Source organism: Ceratotherium simum, chromosome 24 (assembly GCF_057802395.1).
Source record: "Ceratotherium simum simum isolate JZ-2026a chromosome 24, ASM5780239v1, whole genome shotgun sequence".
Classification (NCBI taxonomy): domain Eukaryota; kingdom Metazoa; phylum Chordata; class Mammalia; order Perissodactyla; family Rhinocerotidae; genus Ceratotherium; species Ceratotherium simum.
The window spans coordinates 23,192,125-23,213,862 of NC_141923.1; the positions used below are offsets into that span (position 1 = coordinate 23,192,125).

Below are 21,738 nucleotides of genomic sequence, written 5' to 3' on the forward strand. Positions count from 1 at the left end.
TCTAATCCCCCAACTTCCCGTTCTAAGACCCTCTTCTCTGTTCCTTATCACATGCCCAGTCAGGAATCCCTTTTCTTTTGGGGGGACTGCTCTTGTTCATGATATTTTCTTCCAAATTCTTTGCTTATACCACAACTCCTTTCTGAAAGCAGGGCTGGCTTCATGAGTTTGTGATCTGTGTAACTGCACAGGGCCCTGACTCAGAAAGGCCCTTTTCTTAGTTTAATGCTCTGCTGTCACCATTTTGACATTCTTAATCAGTTTTGAACAGGGCCTCACATTTTCATGTTGCACTGGGCTCCACAAATTATGTAGCCAGTCCTATCTGAGAATCTATATGCTTAATGCTCCAAAGCCAGGAATAGATTCCTTCTTATTTTTCTTCTTTTTTCTTTCACCTCCTCTCCCTTTCTGTTTCCTGTGGTCACATCCTTTCTCTGAGGCCATGAACACACAATAGCTTAGATGGCTGAAATGGAGGTGGTGAGGAGAGCCAAGGGGGAAAAGAAAATACTTGAGGAAAATTTTGGTTAGTATTTCAAATATATTTTCCTGTTACATAGAAATAATCAGTTTGCTGCTGTTGTTCCACAGTAGTATGAGTTTGCAAGTTATTGGTGAAACACAACTTTTGCCCCTTCTGCTTGAAATAGCACTGCCTCTGTCTGCCACCCAACAGCTTCTTATATAATAGCTGTCTTCCCCTCTCTGCAGTCATCCATTCTAAATGAGTTAGGTTATGATGATCATGTCAATGCTTTCAGACTAGCTCTATTCCAGAACCTCTTTATTGATTAGCCCACCTAGATGTTTAATGTTTGGTATGGTTCAAAAGTGTTTTTGATGAAACTGTTCAAAAAACTAGATGTGATGTTAGTACCTTAGATCTCACAGGCTGGGCAGTTAGGCTTCACAGATGTAATCTTAGTCAAGGCTCTTTGGATTTAAATCAACAAAACTTATCTTAAGCTTCAAAAAGGAAATCATCACAAGGCAACAAGGTATATTCTTTGTTCCAGAATATAACCTAGAACAAATAGAACCTAGAACAAAACAACAAACAAGGTCTCAATGTTCATGGAACTAACATTTTAGGATATCATGGCATATATCAGCTAACATATACTGAGTGCTCACCTTGGGCTAGGCACTGGACTAAATGCTTCACACATTAATTTATTTTGTCCTCAGAACAACTCTACACATAATGTACTATTCTTATCATCCACATTTGGTTGAGGAAGAAATGAAGGCACAGAGTGATTAAGTACTTGCTTGAGGTCACATAACTGATGGGTATTACAGCTAAAATTAGAACCCAAGTGGTCTAGCTCCAGAATCTGTGCATTTCACCACCTCTAGCTGCCTCTGGAACACAAGTCCAGGACATACAAGTGGGAATAACAAGGGATTAGAGCCAAGAACTTGGAAGTTGTCAGGAACCAAGGTTCTATTCTCTTAGGCTTATTTCCTCTGGGGCTGCACAGTTTACTTTTTACTGCTGTATTCATTTGACTCTCTCTCTCTTTCTCTGCAGATTAGATTTTTCAGTTTCTCCTTGAACACAGATGAAGATGGTCACCTCACTGTGACAGCCTCAGCCTGTACCTGTACATCAAGACTATTCAGGCAACCAATCAGATGCTCGAGTCCCAATTTTAAATCCTCAGAGGATAAAAGCATGATTTGCCCAAATTGTTTCAAGTACCTACCCCTTGTCTAATCAGCCATGATCAGAGAGGTAGGGGCTTTGTATAATATAAACGAGGCTTTAGGGGCCCAATGTGGTGGGTAGGATCATTCCCAGTAACAAGGCAATGTGGGTGAGGTATGTCAAAAATATCTGCACATCTACCTTTATCAAGGTATTGTGTGGTGGGAGAATCATTGATGACACCAACCTGAATAGGTACAATGTTGGGGAAATCATGTATTATGGACTGCATTGTGTTCCCTTCTCTCCTCTATCCCATATGTTGAAGCTCTAACCCTTAATGTTACTGTATTTGAAGATAAGGCCTTTAAGGAGGTAATTAAGGTTTAATGAGGTCATAAGGGTGGGACCCTAATTCAGTATGACTAGTGTCCTTATACAAAGGGAGAGAGACACCAGATACCTGCCTGTACAGGGAAAAGGCCATGTGAGGACACAGAGAGAAGACAATCTTCTGCAAACCAAGGAAAGAGGCCTCAGGAGCACCCTAACCTACTGATATTTTGATCCTGGACTTGCAGCCTCCAGGACTGTGAGAAATAAATTTCAGTTGTTTAAGCCACCCATTCGGTGGTATTTTATTATGGCAGACCTAGCAAACCAATACATCATGTAACCTCTCTGCGCCTCTACATTGTTTGCAAAAGAAGAGTTCTACAGGTAATAATCCTTATAGGTTTTTCCAACTCTAAATTCAGGTGATTCAGCTTGAGTGTGGTTTTGGGGTTGGATAAAGTGTGCCTGCCATATCAATTAATAGCAGTAAATGTCATTTGGGAGTTACAAAGCACATTTTGTGTAAAATCTTTTTTATAGGTTTTCTTATTTTATCTATTTCATTAAGAAGGAGAAAGATTCTATGATCTGACATCGTGACATTTTTTTCCTGGATGTCACATCTGTGGATTGAGAACACCATATGACAAAAAGCTGCTATAAATTTAATAATGTATTTTAAAATTTCTTGGTCATAATGAACTCCTACCCATCAGTCCCAGTTGTATCCTCTGATTTTGGTTTATTTTGTTAGTATCACTTTAAAAATGGGGGCCCCAGAATTTAATCAAGTTCTCTACATATGGTTGGATGAGAGAAGAGAAGTTGTGGACAGTCGATTTTTATTAATGCAGCCCAAGATTACATTAGCATTTTTGTTAGTCATTCTTCCTGCAGTTGATCAGATATCCCTTCCTCAGGATGTTTCTCTTTATGTCCATCCGCAGAAACCTATGCAGTACTCTATCACCCAGATTTGTAATAATTTGTTTAACAGTCTATTTCCCTCACTTGACTCTGAGCAACATGAGGGCAGAAATTATGTTGTTTATTTCCTCATTTTTACTGAATCTTCAGTGTTTAACACAACATCTGGTCCTGGAAAGATTTGGCATACATTTGCTGAATTAAATGAATGAATACAATTGTTTTGAAAAATTAAAATATTAGCAAATAAATGGAATTATTATTATGCTTCTACAGGCGTATGGGGCAATTTTATGGCTGGTCTGAATTATCTTAATCTCTGAATCAGCTGGAGTGTTTCGAACACAACTTTGAGCAAGCAGCTTGAAGATAGATGCAAATACATAGATAGTTCTTCAGAATAATTATTTTATGTTCAGACTAGACATGAATAATCTTTACCTCTCAGTGTTGGCCAGGAAAAATATTTGAATGATTCCAATATATTATTTACGATTTTGTGTATGTGTGTGAGAGAGAGGGACAGAGAGAAAGAGACATATGAAGAGAGAGTGTGAAGTGAGGAAAGGCTGAGAAAAGACAGAACGATGTTAAAAGGTTAGATCTCTGTGTTTGAAGGGCTTCGAGTCTAATGGAAGAGACCAACTGGGAAATGGATAATTACAGTACAGAATTATTAGAACAGGAAACCTGTGTCATTTAATGTGATCTAGCTCTTACTGAGGTAGCCAGGAAATCTTTCACAGATAAAGTAAAATTTGATTTTAGCCTTGAGGACGAAAGGATCAATGCTCTTTTTGCCAGAGCAGAAGGGAACAAAGTTCCACATGACTAATTTGATTTTCACATCTTCTTAGCCTTTCCAAAGTTCAGTTTTTTGTTGAGCTTTTTATTACCTTTTCATAACTGAAACCGACTTCTCTGAATGGAATATGTCTCTCTCATGTTCTAGAATGACTGAGGAGATGACACTCTAGACTGAAAGTGGCAGCAGTCATGAAGTGACAGCCTCATACCAGTTTGGTTTGCCATTAATGAGCTATGTGATCTTAGGCGAGACACTTACTCTTTCCAGGCCTAAAGGGTTTGAGCAGGTAGGCTTCTCTGTTCCCTTCCAGTTCTAAGAATTTGTGAGCCTTTGAAAAAGACATTGGGCTCTGGTATTAAGGAGATTTTTGCATTTCACTGCTAGAAATTATGCTTCCCTGTTCCCCAAGGAGTAAAAGAAACGTAGTCTATGTACTACTGCAACTACTTTAAATTTTTCTTATTTTTTTAAAAGTAAATATTTTAGACTTTTCTGATTAAAGTATAACCAAATTCTAATTCACTATCCGGTGTTTGCCTCCTATAGAACCTACTGGCCCTTTAAAAAAAAAAAAAAGAAGAGGGCAAGAGGGCGCGGCCCAGAGACTGGGGTGCAACTAATCCGGCTTCTTCCGGGAAAGTCACCCGAAGACCAGTCGTATGGCATCCTGGGACTTGTAGTTTACCTTAGAGACTCTCTCCGTTATTAACTCCTTGTTTTTGAGCATGAGATGGACTACAACTCCCAGAGGGCCAAGCGACAGCAGCGGGGTCCTGTACACTCGCTGCTGCTGGGCGGCTAGTTCAAGTTGCCATAGCTGCGAGTCTGGGGACAGCAGAGTCGGTTGCGCCGCAGCGTCTGGTCAGTTGCACCTTGTGGGTCACTGGTGGCTGTGGGAGCCGGGTGGGGCCTCGGCGATGATCCGGCATTAAGGGCCTGGAGTCCTCTTCTATCTCAGGTACCTGCTCCCAACCGCCCCTTTGCCCTTTCTTTACCACTTCCCTATCTTAACGTAGACGTTTTATGTCCCACTTCCCCTCGTCCCAAGGGTGGGGATACCAAAGCTGCGCGAAGATCTGGGGCAGGGCTGTGGATGGGTGGAGTGTGTGTCAAAGGTCGGAGAAGACGGTGGGCCTGGTGTCCCGACGCCCGCCTTCCTTAGCATGGGTGTCCACAGTCAGGTCCTGGCCAAATTATCCAGGGAATTTGTCCTCTTTTTGGGAGCAGCCTGTCCTTCTGGTAGAAGCTGCGAGGCTTGAGCTGTCAAGCAGATTGGCCTCATTCTGGCTGTACTTGCCTGGCCTGGGATATAACTTGACGTTTTGTACCGGTTCTATAGTTAACAAAAGTTTGCTACCCGCAGGGACGCTGTATCGGTGACCTGCCTTTCCTCTGCCAACATGGGAGTTGCCCCAACGTTAGCTAACAGTCGGTTTGAGTTATTTCTTAGGAACACCTGACACTAAATTCCAGCTGCATCCTTTATTGGGTTAATGGAGCTTATTGCTTTTGCAGAAGTCCTGTAAAATGGCTTTGCAGCATTGTTCTGAGTATTATGTAAAGTCTCTAGCATAGGGTCTGGCACGGTGGAAGAGCTGGGTACGTATCATTTATTTTTATGAGTTATGCAGAACTGTGCTAATAAAAATATAATGTGAGCCACACGTGCAAGTTTAAATCTTCTAGTACCCACATTAAACAAGTAAAAAAGAAACTGGTGAAATTAATTTTAATAATTTATTTAGCACAATATATCCAACATTTTTTCATGTAGTCAATATGAAACTTGAGATATTTTACATCCTGTTTTTTTAAAATGGTACTAAGTCTTCAGAATCTGGAGTGTATTTTATACTAACAGCACATGTCAGTTTGAACTGGCCCGATTTCAAGAGCTCACTAGCCACATTAGTGACTACTGTATTGGACAGCACAGATAGAAGATTAAAACTTTGGCAGTTTCACATTGGCAAAGAGAGGTTTGGTTGTCTCTGACTCATGTCATGGGGCGAGGGTTGCTGCTTTGTTAGAAGAGTGAAGTATGCTTCATACCTGTGTCCGCTCAACACATCCTCTCTCATCGCACGACCTGGGTCCCTTTGAACTCTCTCTGGACAGTTTATTTTGATTAACTTTTCCAGAATACCTTTTTTCTTGAGGTGGTTTGTGGACAACTACCAGTTCTGTGGGTAACTTTCTGTGGATTCTAACAGACTGCTTTGAGAGCAGTCTCAAAGAATTGAAAATATTTCTGTCCACAGCTCTTTCCTACAGCCAAAGACATTTTATGTATTTAATTGCAGTACTAAATGTGGGAAGAACTGGGCAGCTTTTAAAATACTTCGCTTAGGAGTGCTAGCATATAGTTCATTAACTGGCTTAGAAATACAGTTAGGGCATTAAATTCAGAAGTAACATGTTAATTTCATTACCTGCCTTAGTTTACCCCCTGATAGACATGCTCTGGGACAGTACTTTTGGCTAGACTTGTGCTACAATTCACACTGCAACGTGATCTAGCCAGCCCAAGGGGTGACCAGGCATGGGTGGAAGTCACCAGCATATGCTGGCCAGACATTTGGATGTGAAGAATTCCTGTGAGTTCAGTGGGGCTTTTGCATGACCCAAGGAGCATTTTCTCTCTTCTCTGATATGCCGTAAACAGTATATAGTGGGGGTGAGCTTATTGTCATGTTTTATTATTTAAAAAAATTTAAGATTGTAGGTGTGTTTTACCCCCTTGTTTCATTTATCTGTAGGTGGTTTGGGAAATTGTAGGGGCAACTAAAGATCATCTACTTGACTAGGCCTTTTGCCCTGAACCTCATGAAGAAATGATAGGAGGCAGACATATGTGCCTACGAAGAGCACTGAGCTCAGAGGAGAGCAGCACGGAGTTTTGGGGGTGCGCTTTGTAAGTATGCTTTCTCCCTGAGTTTCTGCGATAACGAATTTTTGCATATTTATAGTGGAAAAGAATATGTCAACAAATAGACTTTTGAGGGGCAAGAAACCCCTAACATGTAGTCTAAAAATAAAATAGGATGGTTGTGCATACATTGTTACAAAAATTCAGGAGAACAAACTAGGTACCTTAACAAAAGCAACAATGATACAACTGTTTCTGTTAGACAACCTATTGAGAACCTATTTTGTCCCAGGCGGTGTATTAGGCACATTTTTACATGTTATATATATATATATATATTTTATGCTTTTTATTATGTTTATTTTCATTTTACAGTTTTATTATGCTTATCTTCATTTTACAAGTGAGGCAGTTAAGGCTCAAAAAGGTTATTTGATTTGCTTGGGATTCTGGAGCTAAAAGAGAGGCCTTCATCCCCAGGTCTTCTGACTCTAAATCCAAGTCCTGCCCATTACAAAGAGGCCACATTGCTGTTTATGATTGTCCTCTAATAGGACTTGAATGATAGCGTTTTTAGATTAAGTGTACCATATACAGCAGCATTTACTGTTATTTATCTTTTTAAATGTTCAAAGGGTTCTATTATCTTTCTTAGTTTTTTCAAGATATGTATAATGGTCTTTATATTATTATTGAGATAAGAGAGAGTTGTAATTTGTGATTTTTGTAAAATGTACATATTCAACATGAATTGTGATTGATAATCAAGGATATAGTGTTAACCCAATTTTAGCAACATATACTTAAAAGTCTGGACACTTTTTAGCATTTTCGTGTTGCATTTTGATAAAGGGCACTTAGATATATAGGGGAGACTCGTTAGGGCCTTGTAATAACACTGTGTCCGAGATCTATGCTATACAAAGTTCCTAGAATTAAAGAATTTTAGGGCTGGAGGGGCCTGATAGGATACTTTAGCCCAGAAATTCTCAACTGCCGTCTTGACACATTTGGGAATGATATAAAAATAATCTAGAGTAGATTCATTGTTATCTATGTAATAATGTCACTGGGTTGATTCTAATATGAAATGTTTCAATATATTCATACTATTCTATAGTGTGTTTTTCTTTTTGTAATAATGTATTATTACATGTAAACACATAAAATTCTACCTTGTTTTTTTTAACTGCTACATAGAATCCCAAATGACAAGATACATTTAATGTATCCCTTATTAGTGGATTTGTGTTTTTTTCTTATTTTTTTTACTACTATAAATAATTCTGCAATGAAACTCTTATCTACAAATGAGATGTGTACATATATTTTATATATGTATACATATATACATCTCCTTTTGTTTTCCTAGGATGATATTCATAGAAGTAGAATCTTTGGGTCAAAACACATGCATATTACTTATTTTTACTTGTCTTGCCAGATTGTTCTCCAGAAAAGCTATTCTAGTTAATATTCTTAGAGCAAGGTGTGCCCTTGTCAACCCTGGTGGTGAGAGCTTTTTTTCATCTGTACAAAACACATAAACAAGAATATCATTTTATTAGTTTCATTTACAATTCTTTAGTGAAATAAAGTGTGTTATACATTTATTAGGGCCATTTATATTCTGTGAATTGCCTCTTTATATATCCTTTGTACCTTTTACTATTTTTTTTTAAAAAAGATGATGAAGTCTTTGGTTCCTATATAATGCAGATATTTTTCTGAGTTCTTTAGTTTTCTAACCTTGTTTCTGGTGTCTTGTTATCAATAATTATGAATGATCCTAAGAGGCTTATCAGGCCTTTATCACATATTCACACTTGCCTGAAATTTGTATAACCTTTAACATAGATCTGTACATTGCTTGTGCTTGGAGTGTTTGGGAGATGGGAGTATTTGTGGTTACATGAATTCATTTAGTTGATGAGCATTTAGAATCTACTGTATGCACAGGGTTTGCCATGAAACAGGTGCTCATGTATAAATGAATGAATGCTCGTGAATGAATGAGCTCATAGAAGAATGGATAAGTGAATTAAAGCTAAGTCTGAATTAGGCTCTTCTGAATGAAGAGAGACATTGTGGAAGTAGTGAACTATGATTATTACTTTAAAGGAATAAGAGAGAGGGAATTTTATACATTGTAGAAAGAAGGAAAAAGCTTGATGGTGGAAGAGTGAAGGCTTCAAAATGGCGAGAATGGGTTTACTTATGAGCGGCAGTTGGTACATTGAAACAGTGCTGAGAATGGACCCAGATGATAAAGAGCCTGGGAAGTTTGGAGATTAGAGCTTTATAGAACAGATAAATAATAATTGAGGAATGCAGGTAGCTGCAAATGACAATGATGAAATTATGTGCAATAATTCAAGCAAATCTTCTAGGTTTGATTCAGTTATATGTTTTAACACATGTATTCAAATGAATTTCAAATGTTTATCTTTGTTTACTCTAGAATAGACATATCAAATCTTCATATTTATACTATTTTGCAGTTTGATCCATATTATTTGAAGACTTAAGATAATTAATCTAGGCCATTTACCACAAGAATTATTTCATCCAATGATTATATTTAATTAGTACTTAGTAATCACAAAGTCCTGTACTTTGAAATTTGTCTCTGGATTAATCAGACAGGATAATAAGGATAATTTAATTGTAAATTCATTTAAAAATGTTCCAACTACATGCCAGGCACTATGCTAGGTGTTGAAATACAACTGTGAACAAAATAAATGCAGTCTCCAATGAGATTTAGTCTACTGGGGGGACAGACAAGTAAAGAGCTGTGATGAGGTGGTGTCCATTGTGGGCACTTGGCTCAGAGTTGGGATGGGGGCAGTGCAGGAAGGCTTTCTAGGAGAAGTTTCCTCTAAACTGAGACTTGAAGGAAAAGTAGGCGTTAGCCAAGGGAAAAGGAGTGAAAAGAATGTTCCAAGCAGTGAATCCAGCATAGGTTTGATGGTGAGATGAGCATGACATATTTGAGAATTTGAAAAAAAAAAAGTTTCCTGGCACAAATAATTACATTTCATGGACATGTTTAATAAATGTCTTGCTATAATTGTAGAGCTTTAAGAATGCAGAGGGCGGAAAGATCACTTCTGGCTGGAGATGGAAGGCTGCACTTGAGATTGTATTATTTGAGCTATGTCTGGAAAGATGAGTGGAATTTGAATGGATGGCAATAGTAGACAGCAGAAGGCATTCCAGACAGAACTACTGACATTAGTGAAGGATGAAAGTGGTAGGAAAATAGCTGGTGTAACAGCTGAATGTAGGCCTTATGTTTTCTGTGGTTTTTTTTGTTGAAGAGAAGAGTGGCTTGCTGAGGGTCTTAAATTTCGGATTCAAGAATCTAGACTCAATCATGTGGGCAGTGGGAATCTGGGCCTTGGAGAAAGGTTCAAGGCTCGGCTCTGCCACTTGGTAGCTGTGTAACCTTGGGTATCTTACTTAGCTGCTTTAAGCCTCTTGTGTATATAGCATGATGAAAATAGTACTTACCTTATAGAGTTATAGTCATACAACAATCTGTGATGTTACAGCATTAGCTATTCACCATTATTATTTCAACTTGTGTTTTTTGGAGGTTTTTGAAATTGAAGTTCTTAACTGTGGTTCCCATCTATGTACTCCCAATAATTAAATATAATTGATTTTAAATGATATTGAACTGTATTTCATTATAATTGGATTTCTTTCTAATCCTTTATCTTTTTAAATTTGTATGTATATATTTAAAAACATTCCAGGAAACTGTTCTTGGTACAAAGTTAAGAACTCCCATTACCTTTTTTTAAATTTAGAAATTTGTATTGTATTTTGGAAAGAATATACAAATCATTCTGTTTATTCACTTTTAAAATTAAGAATGAGAAATACAAAATTCTTGAATAGACATGTCAATAAGTACAATGAAAATGAATTCCAGTTCTTTATTATAGAAGAGTTAAAAGAAAGATCTAAAGATATAACGTAAAAGAAGAGCGAGGGAAGAAAGAAAGATGGGGACTGAGAAAGAGTGAAGGAAAAAGAGAAATAGAAAATACATATCCACTGAAGAGAAAATGCCTTTTTTAAAAGGTTTTAGGATGTGGTCTCTGAAAAAATAGGAGTGATTTTCTGCCTAAAAGAAGTTGTAAATATTCTTTTTTTTTTTTTGTGAGGAAGATCAGCCCTGAGCTAACATCCTTACCAATCCTCCTCTTTTTGCTGAGGAAGACTGGCCCTGGGCTAACATTTGTGCCCATCTTCCTCCACTTTATATGGGATGCCGCCACAGCATGGCCTGACAAGCAGTGCCTCTGTGCACGCCCGGGATCCGAACCCGGGCCGCCAGCAGCGGAGTCCGTGCACTTAACCACTACGCCATGGCGCTGGCCCCAAGTTGTAAATATTCTTAACAAGAGAAAGGATTATTTAAAAGACATCTTAAAAGAGCTGTAGAAAGTTGGATTTATAGCAGATTTACGTATTTAATACTTTATTATCTTATATTCAGTGTATAAACCTTTAGTTCTAAGTAAATAAGTAGAGATGGAATTTTCTGGCCTTCAGTGCATTTCTTGGAGGGGAGAGGATGGATCATAAGAAATATGGTAGGGAAGGACAAAGAAAATATTTCAGTGAATGGGCAATGTATTTGGCATTTACAAAATTCTTTTGCAACTAAGAATGCTGTGGAAGAAGCACTTGCTTAGAGACATAAGATATGAGTTCTCTTCTGTTATTGTAACTTTTTAGCCAAGCAACTGTGGACAAGTATTTTACTCAAAGCTTCATTTTCCTTTAGCAGCGAAAGTAAAGGGTTGTCATTATACTAACTTTACAGGATTGAAATGGAGATCAAAAGAGAAAATGCTAATGAAAATGCTTTGTAAAGCATAAAGCAATATGCAGATTTAAGGTATAAATAGCAATAAGAAATATTTCCCTTAAAATTTCTAGTGTTGTTTCATTCACTAGGAAAGTCAAGAAGAGTTTCTGTTTCTGCTTTAAAAACTAGGAGGAAGAAAACAAGTATGCTTTATAATAAACTTACGAAAGAGCTTGTTTCTCATGAAAAGCTTAATGTTACAGGAAACAAATAAATAGCTCCAGCTGCTGCCTATGATTGCTTAGGATTCTTTTTTCTCAAAAATTGCTAGCCTGTCACTCACTCTTTGTATCAATTGATTATGCTTATTTTGTGCATCCTAATTTGAATCTTCTTTTTTTTCTTCCACCGTTAGAAGCCAGTCTGAAACCAACCTGTTTTTCCAAGGAGAGTAGGCTTGAGAGGAAACTTCAGCAAATGAACCATCTTCTGAACCAAATCAAATGATTTATTAGTAAACTATATATATCAGTTAGCCTTTGCTACATAACAAATAAAACCTTGGAGGCATACAACAATAAACATTTATTGTTTGTGCATGGCTAGACTCACTCATTTGTCTGGGCTTAGCTGGCTGGCTGCAGATCAAAGCTGGAAGCCATTGGGGCATCCAGGTAGCCCACACCTTCCAACAGGATAGCCTGAGCATGTCCTCTTGGTGTTGGAGGAGTTGCAGGGGAGCAAGTTCCAGTGTGTAATCCCATTTCAAGCCTCTGCTTGTGCCCTGTCAGCTAAAATCCTATTGGCCAAAGCAGGTCATATAGCTGAGACCAGAGGCAGGGCCCTGAGCAGGTAACTCCACCTATGGTAGGAGGGCAGTAGTATGTACAGGGAGGGGTGAAGAATTGGAGCCAAACTATGCAGTGTACTACACCTTTGTTCTGAATATGGTTTCTGATACGTACAATAGGAAAACATTCTAAATAGTTTGCTTAAAATCAAGTCCTTTTGCTCAGGGGTAGTATCTTGTTCTGGTTTTATAGTCGATGGCTAATATCGAATCTGTATTATGCAATTTCCCTTCTGGTCTGTAGAGGAAAGCATTAACTCTTGAGCATTTAACCTTGACTAATTCTTCTCAGTTGAATTGCTTACTTTTAACTGGGCAGTGAGGCTGGTAAACTTCCTCTGTCTTGGTTCTTTATCCAAAATAGGGTTGCAAACTCAACTGCTAAGTGGGACCAGTCACTGCATGCAGCAGGCCCAGGGGGCACTGGGACAGACAGGAAGGTGCATGCCCTACTGTAGGGCAGCCACTGTCCTTGTCTCTGTTGCCGTGAGAAACTCCATCCCCAGTGTTGCCAGATCTTTGCATTTTTCAAGAGAAGCTGGAAATTAGAATTTTTATGTGAAGTCTCTTTGTTTTCAAATTAAAATTTTAAAATAACAGAGGGAGCATTATTTTAAAATACATGTCGGTTGGCTGGATTTGATCTGTAGTCCTGCAGTTTTCAACCTCTGATTTGAACAAAATGGTGTCAGAAACTCGGAGATTCTAGCTCCGTCTTTGTCCATGCTGATCTCTTGCCCAGTCTGGGGTGGTTTGGACAATTAGTAGAAGTTGTGTGCACCCCGAGAGGACTTCATTCTTGTCTGCTATTTTGGGAATATTGTACTATTTATTTATTTATTTTTCTGACAGCAAATGCAAGTGTGCATTTCCAGGGCTTAATTACAAGTAATAAATCCATCTCAGGGGTTTTGTCAGCACCCATTTCTCTAAGTTTTCTTTTTTTCCTTGAATTCTTGTTTATTGTTTTTTATCCTGACATGTTTTACTTTTATTTAATTTTGTAAACTGCCTTATTTATTTTAGAAGTATGTGTGGGTGTATGTGTCTAAAATAGCTGTCATTCTGCTTGTGAGACGGGGGGAGGCTTATTAAGTAACTTTATTTTCTTTTAAAACTGCACTGATTTTTAACAACTGGCACATATATAATTATCTGAGCAGCTACTAGTTTTTGTCTCCATGTCTGAGTAAGCAGTGATTTTGTGTGCTTAATGGCCTGTTACAGAAATGCCCCTGCTCCCTGTTTGGCAGACACTGGCCCATGTGACTCTTCCCTTGTACCCTGCAGCCTGGGGCTGAGCCTGCCTGGCTTTGCCCAAGGAATAGAGGTGTGTGTGTGTGAGTTGTGTGTGTTGGGGAGAATGGATGGCAGAAACAGGAGTAAGTAGAACATACAATCAAACATCAAATCTAGTGTGTATATATATACATATTTATGTCTATCTCTATATATACTCTAGTGTGCATATATATATATTTAAATATATATACACACATATGTATATGTATATATGTATTTTTAAATATTAATTCTCTAAGTCAGAAGTTCTCAACTGGGGATGATTTTATCCACCCATCCCCTCCCGGCCCCCACCCCAGGAGACATTTAGCAATATCTGGAGACAGTTTTAAATACATGCCCTGGTGGATGGATGCATGAGCTCTGCTTATTTGTACCCTCTCTAGTTCCTCTGAGACAGATGGTTTCTAACTGGATCGTGTTTACTTATCTCATCCATCTGTCAAACTTATACTCATCCTTCCAGATGAGTGGAAGGATCCTGACCCAATTTCCCTGCCATTTTATCGTATTACTTAGCTCACCATATATAGCACTTTTACAAATCTTTCTCTCCCATCAAGGATTCTGATTTCTTTACTTACTTTCATCTTTCATTTCTAATGTAGTGACAGTTCAGTACATGATGAATGCATGAATCTGTTGTAAGCATCTCTTTGATTCTGTTTCCTTTGTCTTACATTATGTACTGACTTAACAGAGAACTGGCTGATGGATGGTTGATTTTGATCTTATATGAATTTCCCAAAAGAGTTTAAGGAGATTAAGTTACAGAGGAGCGGTGATATAAAGAAGACAGGCACAACTGATAATTGTCTGTACCTGGTAACCTCTGCTGGCTTGTTAACTTTTTCACTTGAAGGATGAGGCAAAGCTCTCACGTCCTACAGCTATTGAAGCAGTGAGAAATGCATTCTAAAATTTGAACTTGGTTAGTGATTAAGCTTATAATACATTCCCCATCTCCCCCAAACCCCTTAAATATCAACATCATTACCTTGAACATGCTCGTTGAGGACAGTTGCTTTGGATGGGGACAGCTGAGGCACAGAAGCAATCAGCTACTTAACATGCACTCGTCAACCTTTGTGCAATATCATCCCTGATGCTGGGTGCTTATCTTTTATGGAACAGCTTGCAAATCCTAATTGTTTTAAACTGGCTCTGAGGAAAAGAGACTTGAGAATCAATAAATTACAGCTCTCATACATACAAATGTGCATCATTATAATGAAGACAATCTGAGGGCTCTTTAGGTCAAATAACAAAAGAGGTGGTCTGGAGTTTGTAACGACTCACTGCCAGTCCTCTTACTACAGGGTTGAGTGCAGTTTTACTCTCTCTGATCGCAGTGTTCAGGTTTGCATAAGGGCATTTTTTTTTTTTTAATTTAAAAAAATTTTTTTTAACTTTATTTATTTATCTATTCCCCCCAAAGCCCCAGTAGATAGTAGTATGTCATAGTTGCACATCCTTCTAGTTGCTGTATGTGGAACGCGGGCTCAGCATGGACGGAGAAGCGGTGCGTCGGTGCGCCGCCCGGGATCTGAAACCGGGTTGCCAGCAGCAGAGCGCGCACTTAACCACTAAGCCACGGGGCCGGCCACAGGGCATTTGTTTTTGATGGATAGAGCCTCAGTGGGAGGAGAGTTCATTACTTGCTCCATGGCCGTATGTCTTCTTTATAAGGTTCATTAAGGCAGAAGCAACAATATTTATGCCTTTAAATAGTGATGTGTTGGGAACAGCTAGATAAATTATTCTAAGAATTGTACCATCTGGTTTCAGACCCAGAGCTTTGTCTAAGACTGGAGACTTTCACCCAACGTCACCCATCTTCGTCCTCTCTAGAGTCTTGGCAAAATCTCAGCCTCTGAAAAGCAGACAGCATAAATATTATTGCTTTCTCATCAGTGAGAAATTTTGTTCTACCAGTAGGTGGTAGTAAGCTGAAGAAAGTATTTATTTACTGCTTTTTCTCCAGTTGAAGGAAATGCCTTTCTCGCCTTTAACTAGAATTCAGGTAATTCAGCTTTTTAAATTGTTCTTTAAGAGTTCTTCAATCATTCTTCAAATTTAACAACTCTGTCTTTTATCGACAAATGTTTTGCTGAAATTTCTTATGATAATAAGAATGGATTTCTAAACCAACAGAGCTTTTTGCTTTTAAATCTTTAACAATGATGAAGATTTTTCTTGAGCATACGTAGATGTTTTTCTACTAGGCTTAATAATTCTTCTTTGGGCTTCAAATTGTAATGTGATGAAATATCATTCATCAACCATTTTTAATTTGTTTTCCAAAGCAGACAGCTTAAGCTATGTCAGTACACATTGATATGTTTTAACATAGTCCTTCAACTTTGAAGTTCATTCCAGTATTTAGAATGTTTCTTTAAGAGAGTCAGTTTTTGAATCTGTCTTTCAGCAAAATTGCAAAGAGAGAATCATTCATAATTTAAAAAAATTATTCTTTTAGCTCATAAACTCATGATAAATGGTTCCTACGGCCAGCTAGTACTCTTCAGTTTATGAAACAGAGATTGGCATTGTGATCCCATTTCTTTAGCTCATCAATTGGTGAGAACTAGTGACGTGGCCCTACCTACAACTTAGTAGGCTAGAAAAGCATCTCATTGTTTAATTTATATTTCTTAGGTTATTAGGTAGAACATTTTTTTCATAGCCATGCGTATTTGTTTTCTTATGTGACCACTCTTAAGTATGCGTGTATCAACGTGAATGAATCTAATACTTTGGGTACCGTTTCACTAGGGAGAAGATTTTCAGAGGCCTGGTCAATTGTCATTAATGCCACTGATGCTAGGATACACAATGCTTTTTAAAAATTTTAATTGTAGTGTTAAATAATACATTCTTAATGGTGAACGAAGAACGTGTGATTGACACTTAATTTTATTTACTGCTGCTAAGATTTTCTCTTTTAAAGGTAAATTCAGATACCCCATATCTCTTCACCTGTTAATATTTATCAACTGATTATAATGTGTGTTCCATTAAGAAAGACTGTGAGGTACAGACACCTCTGGTAAGAGTATAAAAATACGGCCTGCAGAGTTAAATACAAAATCATGCCAGTAGTTATCCCTGGGGCGGTGCGGCAGGAATAGTATTGGGTGGAGAGTGGGGTGGAGGAGACTAAGACTTAATTTATAGTGTTCTAAATATTTTATTAAAAATATTAGAAGCACATATGTCAGAATGGGGAATAAGAATAATAGTAAGAATATATTCTTATAAAATAATAGGAATAGCAAGATAATAGAAATAGAATAAGAATAATAAAATAATAGAAATAAAAAAGTATTTATTAGTTATAGGTGGTAGATACATGCACACTTATCATATTAGTCTTTCTGCTATTTTATATTTTAAACATTTTTCCAAATTATTGAAAATAACCCTAAAATTTTCAGTTATCACTATTTGTAGTCAAGTTGAAACTCAAATTGTCTGCTCGTTAGGAGTCTGATGATGTACATCTGAAATTTATACAGTTATAAACCAATGTTACTGCAATAAAAAAATTAAAAAAAAAGGAGTCTGATATACCATTTATATCCATTGAAATTATGCATAGATAACTGATTATTATTAAAATTTTCATACTCTTAGAAAAATCAGGTTGTCCCAAAGATGGTTATTTTGCTCCTTGTTCGCACCAACAATCATTGTAGTAAACATTTGGCTTTTTCTTTTTTTTTCTTTTTATTTTATTGAGGTCAAAGTAGCTCATAACATTGTGTAAATTTCAGGTGTACATTGTTATGTTTCAGTTTCTGTATAGACTGCCTGGTGTTTACCACCAATAGTCTAGTTTTTATCTGCCACTGTACATATGTGAAACACTTGGCTTTTTCAATGTCACCTTTTTATTCTACCTGATGATTTCTTAACTTCAGTGTAGTTTCCAAAATTATGACTTGTTAAAGTTAAAATTATTATGCTTTTAGCTATAGAATTTTGACAGATCCAGGCATCATTATTATTTTCCGCTATACAAGAGATAGAAGGTGTCGGGGGAAGAGGTGGAATCTCCCTCTGCCCTTTTCCTTAAGGTTCTTATGGCTGGCCAAATAATTAACAAGACAGGTTAGCAGGAGAAAATAATACCAAGTTTAATAACATGTATACATGGGAGAAAGCAGGGACACTGCGTTTCTCAACACAATAGCAGAAATTCTCGTCTTAAATACCATGTTCAGCCAACGACAAAGGAGGATGTGGGAGCTGGGGGGAGTCAGTTACAGGAGATTACCACTAAAGCACAGTAAACAAGAGTAAGGTTATTAGGCAGATTTAAGGCCTCACCTTTCACATTGATAAGCCCTTAGAAATGAGGCCATCCCCCCCTCTTCCCAAAACAGAGAGGGAGATACCTTTACAAATGGAGATTTCCCTTATAAATGTAAATGATTGTCTGGCAACTCCTCACAGGGCCATCCAGAGAATGTGGCCAGAGAGACAGAACTTCGGATAAGATGGGCTTGTTGGTGCCTTTCCTATTGTAACATTTATCCTACATTATCTTTACAGCCGTAATGATAGATCTGTTCCAGGAGGGAGCCACCATGTTAAATTCTTTAGGCAGTTAGTGGGGGAGGTCAAATGTCCCTAGAGAAAACAACCAAGGTAAAGAGATAGATTTCAGGGTGGCCAAATCTTGATCTCCCCACAGTCCTGCCTTTGAAACTAAAAGTTTCACAGTCCTTTTGAAACTTAAAGAAGTTTCATAGTCCAGAAGCTGAGTTGGTAGATTGTTTCATCTCACTGAACACATTTCTTAGTCCTGATAATAGATCAGTTCAATTAAGTTCATTTTAGGAGGTGGTAATGCAGGTGGGCTCTCAAGGTTACGCCTATATTGTGGAAGCAAGCAATCAAGTATTTAATAGAAGCATTTCTATGTAAACAAAAGAAAAACAGGGTTAATGGTTGGAGCAAGTTGTAAAGCAGTTTCTGAGTTAGAGGACAGCCAGTTAAGATTTTTAGATGTCAGCGTCAAAGCATCTTTTGCAGTTTAAAATGTCTCTGATGGTGTCGTCAGGTCATCTCAAGTTTATATCAAGTCCATCAGCTTCCGTTTGTAAGGCTTCAGGAAAAAGGGCAGGTTCAGTTCTCAGTGATTTCAAATGAAAATGATGGAAAAAAAATGAAAAACATTAGTTTGGAGATCTGTAGCCAGATATTTCAGGAGACTAGAAGAAATCAAGATCCAGTCCAGTAAATAGATATAAAACAAAAACCTCAAAAGACAATTAACAAAACTAGGATCTGTGGGAGATCAAAATTTGGCCACCTGAAAATATATCTCTTTACCTTGATTGTGTCGGGGGAAGAGGGAGAATCTCCCTCTGCCCTTTTCCTTAAGGTTCTTATGGCTGGCCAAATAATTAACAAGACAGGTTAGCAGGAGAAAATAATACCAAGTTTAAGTCTGTGTCTTTTGTCATAAGAAGGAAATACCACAGGGTAGGACGCAGGCCCAGGCCCTATAAGCCTGCTGTCCGGGCCGGCCCCACAGACTGGTGAGTTTGCGGGTCTCACCAGACCGGCGTCTACAAACTTTGCTGTGGGTTATTATGCACATGAAGTGAAGGTCATTGCCAAGGGCATCTTGGAAGCCAAAAAGGCCACAAATTTGGTGGGCACGGGTCGAGCAGTTAAGAGCCATTAGGGCGCTCGCCACTTTCAGAAGACTCCCGTGACAGGCTAAGTTGGGTCACGGAACGGGGTAGATGACAGAGGTCCCCCGCCAACTGCAAGAAAATGTCCGTGTAACGACGAGGTACTCTGTAAAGCACACAGTCCCCAACCCCGAGGCACCTCCCCCCCCAGGTATTATTCTGGCTCCAAGAGACCTAAGGCGTGGCTAAAGCTGTCATTGTGCACATAAGAAAAAAAAAAAAAACCGGATGAGGTTTTTTCCTTCTGTCTTGTTCTGTGTCCTGAGAAAACTTGGCTTTGTGACCAGTGAGAACATTCTCCTTGGTCTCCACCATACGGAAGGTGCATTTACCGGGGTGCACCTTGGTGGCCAGTCGAGTAGACTGGGGTTCCGAACTGTCTCTTTGTCTGGCTGTGCCAAGCTCTCAGGGGAGTTTGTCATAAAGGGCCCAGTCCATAAGGGCTTTTGTCGTCTTTACCTTCGTTGCTTGTTAGTGCTGGAAAAATCCCATTCCAGTGTCGCCTGCCCGGTGTCACAGATTAGCGGGTCTGTGACTGGAGGCATCCCACACTATTGTGGGAGACTGGAGACACCGTTTTCACTACACCATTCTTACCGTCCGTGCAACGAAGGTCTTTACTTTCTCTAAATATCTTTGGGTGTGAATTCTGTGGATCATGGGGGCTACATCATCTGCGCCCTCACCAGGGATGCCTCTTGCGTCCATGGTAAAGGTTTATTCTAAGCGTGGAAAGTTACCTCTGGGTCTTTCCGTAAAAAGGCTTATTGGTTCGAGTCACTGTTGGAATAAATATACAAATGAAGATCCTACTCGTCAATGGCCAGATGACGGATCCTTTGAATTGGAAAAACTTCTAAATTGGGGGAAAAAAAAAATGTTTTGAGAGCTCTCACATAATTATTTATTTGGTAACTAAGAAAAGGCCAGAAAAAGACAGGGAAAAATTTGACTAATCTTAAGACCTTGACTCAGGTTACAATTGAATTGAGAACATGTAAAAGTGTAAGTGTTGATAAGATTATAAAGGTTGGAATGTTTGAGCTAATTTTATATAAAGAGGTTACATCAACTTTGCCTGAGTATGTTTTAAAATGTCTGACTGGGAATGCTTCCCTTGTCCAAAATTAGAAGACCAAGACCTGTTGATAAAAATCTTAATGATAACTATGTTTAGAGGTATAAGAGGTGATGAAATTTACATGAAATTTTGTAGGAAAAAACTGATGTTATTTCTATTACAGAACTGGTTAACAAAAATAGTAATTTAAATGATGGCTAATTTTTTTTTTTTTAATTTTTTGTTTATTGCAGTAACATTGATTTATAACATTGTAAAAATTTCGGGTGTACATCATTGTACTTCTATTTCTGCATGGACTACATCATGTTCACCACCAAAATACTAATTACAACCCATCACCACACACATGTACCAAATTATCCCTTTCACCCTCCTCCCTCCCCACTTCCCCTCTGGTAACCACCAATCCAATCTCTGTCCCTATGTGTTTGTTTATTGTTGTTATTATCTACTACTTAATGAAGGAAATCATATGGTATTTGACCTTCTCCCTCTGACTTATTTCACTTTGCATTATACCCTCAATGTCCATCCATGTTGTCACAAATGGCTGGATTTCATCGTTTCTTATGGCTGAGTAGTATTCCATTGTGTATATATACCACATCTTCTTTATCCATTCGTCCCTTGATGGGCACTTAGGTTGCTTCCAAGTCTTGGCTATTGTGAATAACGCGGCAATGAACACAGGGGTGCATGTACCTTTGCAAATTGGTGTTTTCAAGTTCTTTGGATAAACACCCAGCAGTGGAATAGCTGGATCATATGGTAGTTCTATCCTTGATTTTTTGAGGAATCTCCATACTGTTTTCCATAGTGGCTGCACCAGTTTGCACTCCCACCAGCAGTGTATGAGAGTTCCCTTCTCTCCACATCCTCTCCAACACATGTTGTTTCCTGTCTTGTTAATTATAGCCATTCTGACGGGCGTGAGGTGATATCTCATTGTAGTTTTGATTTGCATTTCCCTGATAGTTAATGATTTTGAACATCTTTTCATGTGTCTGTTGGCCATCTGTATATCTTCTTTGGAGAAATGTCTGTTCAGGTCTTTTGCCCATTTTTTAATTGGGTTGGTAGTGTTTTTGTTGTTGAGATGCATGAGTTCTTTATATATTTTGGAGATTAAGCCCTTATCAGATGTATGGTTTGCAAATATCTTCTCCCAATTGTTAGGTTGTCTTTTCGTTTTGTTGATGGTTTCCTTTGCTGTGCAGAAGCTTTTTAGTTTGATGTAGTCCCATTTGTTTATTTTTTCTATTGTTTCTCTTGCCTGGTCAGATGTGGTGTTTGAAAAGATGTTGCTAAGACCGATGTGGAAGAGCGTACTGCCTATGTTTTCTTCTAGAAGTTTCATAGTTTCAGGTCTTAC

The 21,738-nt window shown here is 38.3% G+C and overlaps 1 protein-coding gene across 11 annotated transcripts in view; it reads left to right on the forward strand.

The window, feature by feature from the left end:
- The first annotated feature begins 4,505 nt into the window (after positions 1-4,505).
- CEP128 (centrosomal protein 128) overlaps positions 4,506-21,738 on the forward strand; it is a 405,817-nt gene continuing 388,584 nt past the window's right edge. For 4 of the 11 annotated variants that reach the window (XM_087448096.1, XM_087448100.1, XM_014784462.2 and 1 more), the window contains exons 1-2: positions 4,521-4,683; positions 6,485-6,639. The gene's annotated coding sequence lies outside the window, so the exon portion shown is untranslated. Of the gene's footprint in view, positions 4,684-6,484; positions 6,640-21,738 lie in introns of all 11 variants that reach the window. The other 7 variants (XM_087448101.1, XM_087448095.1, XM_087448097.1 and 4 more) reach the window with 4 other exon arrangements.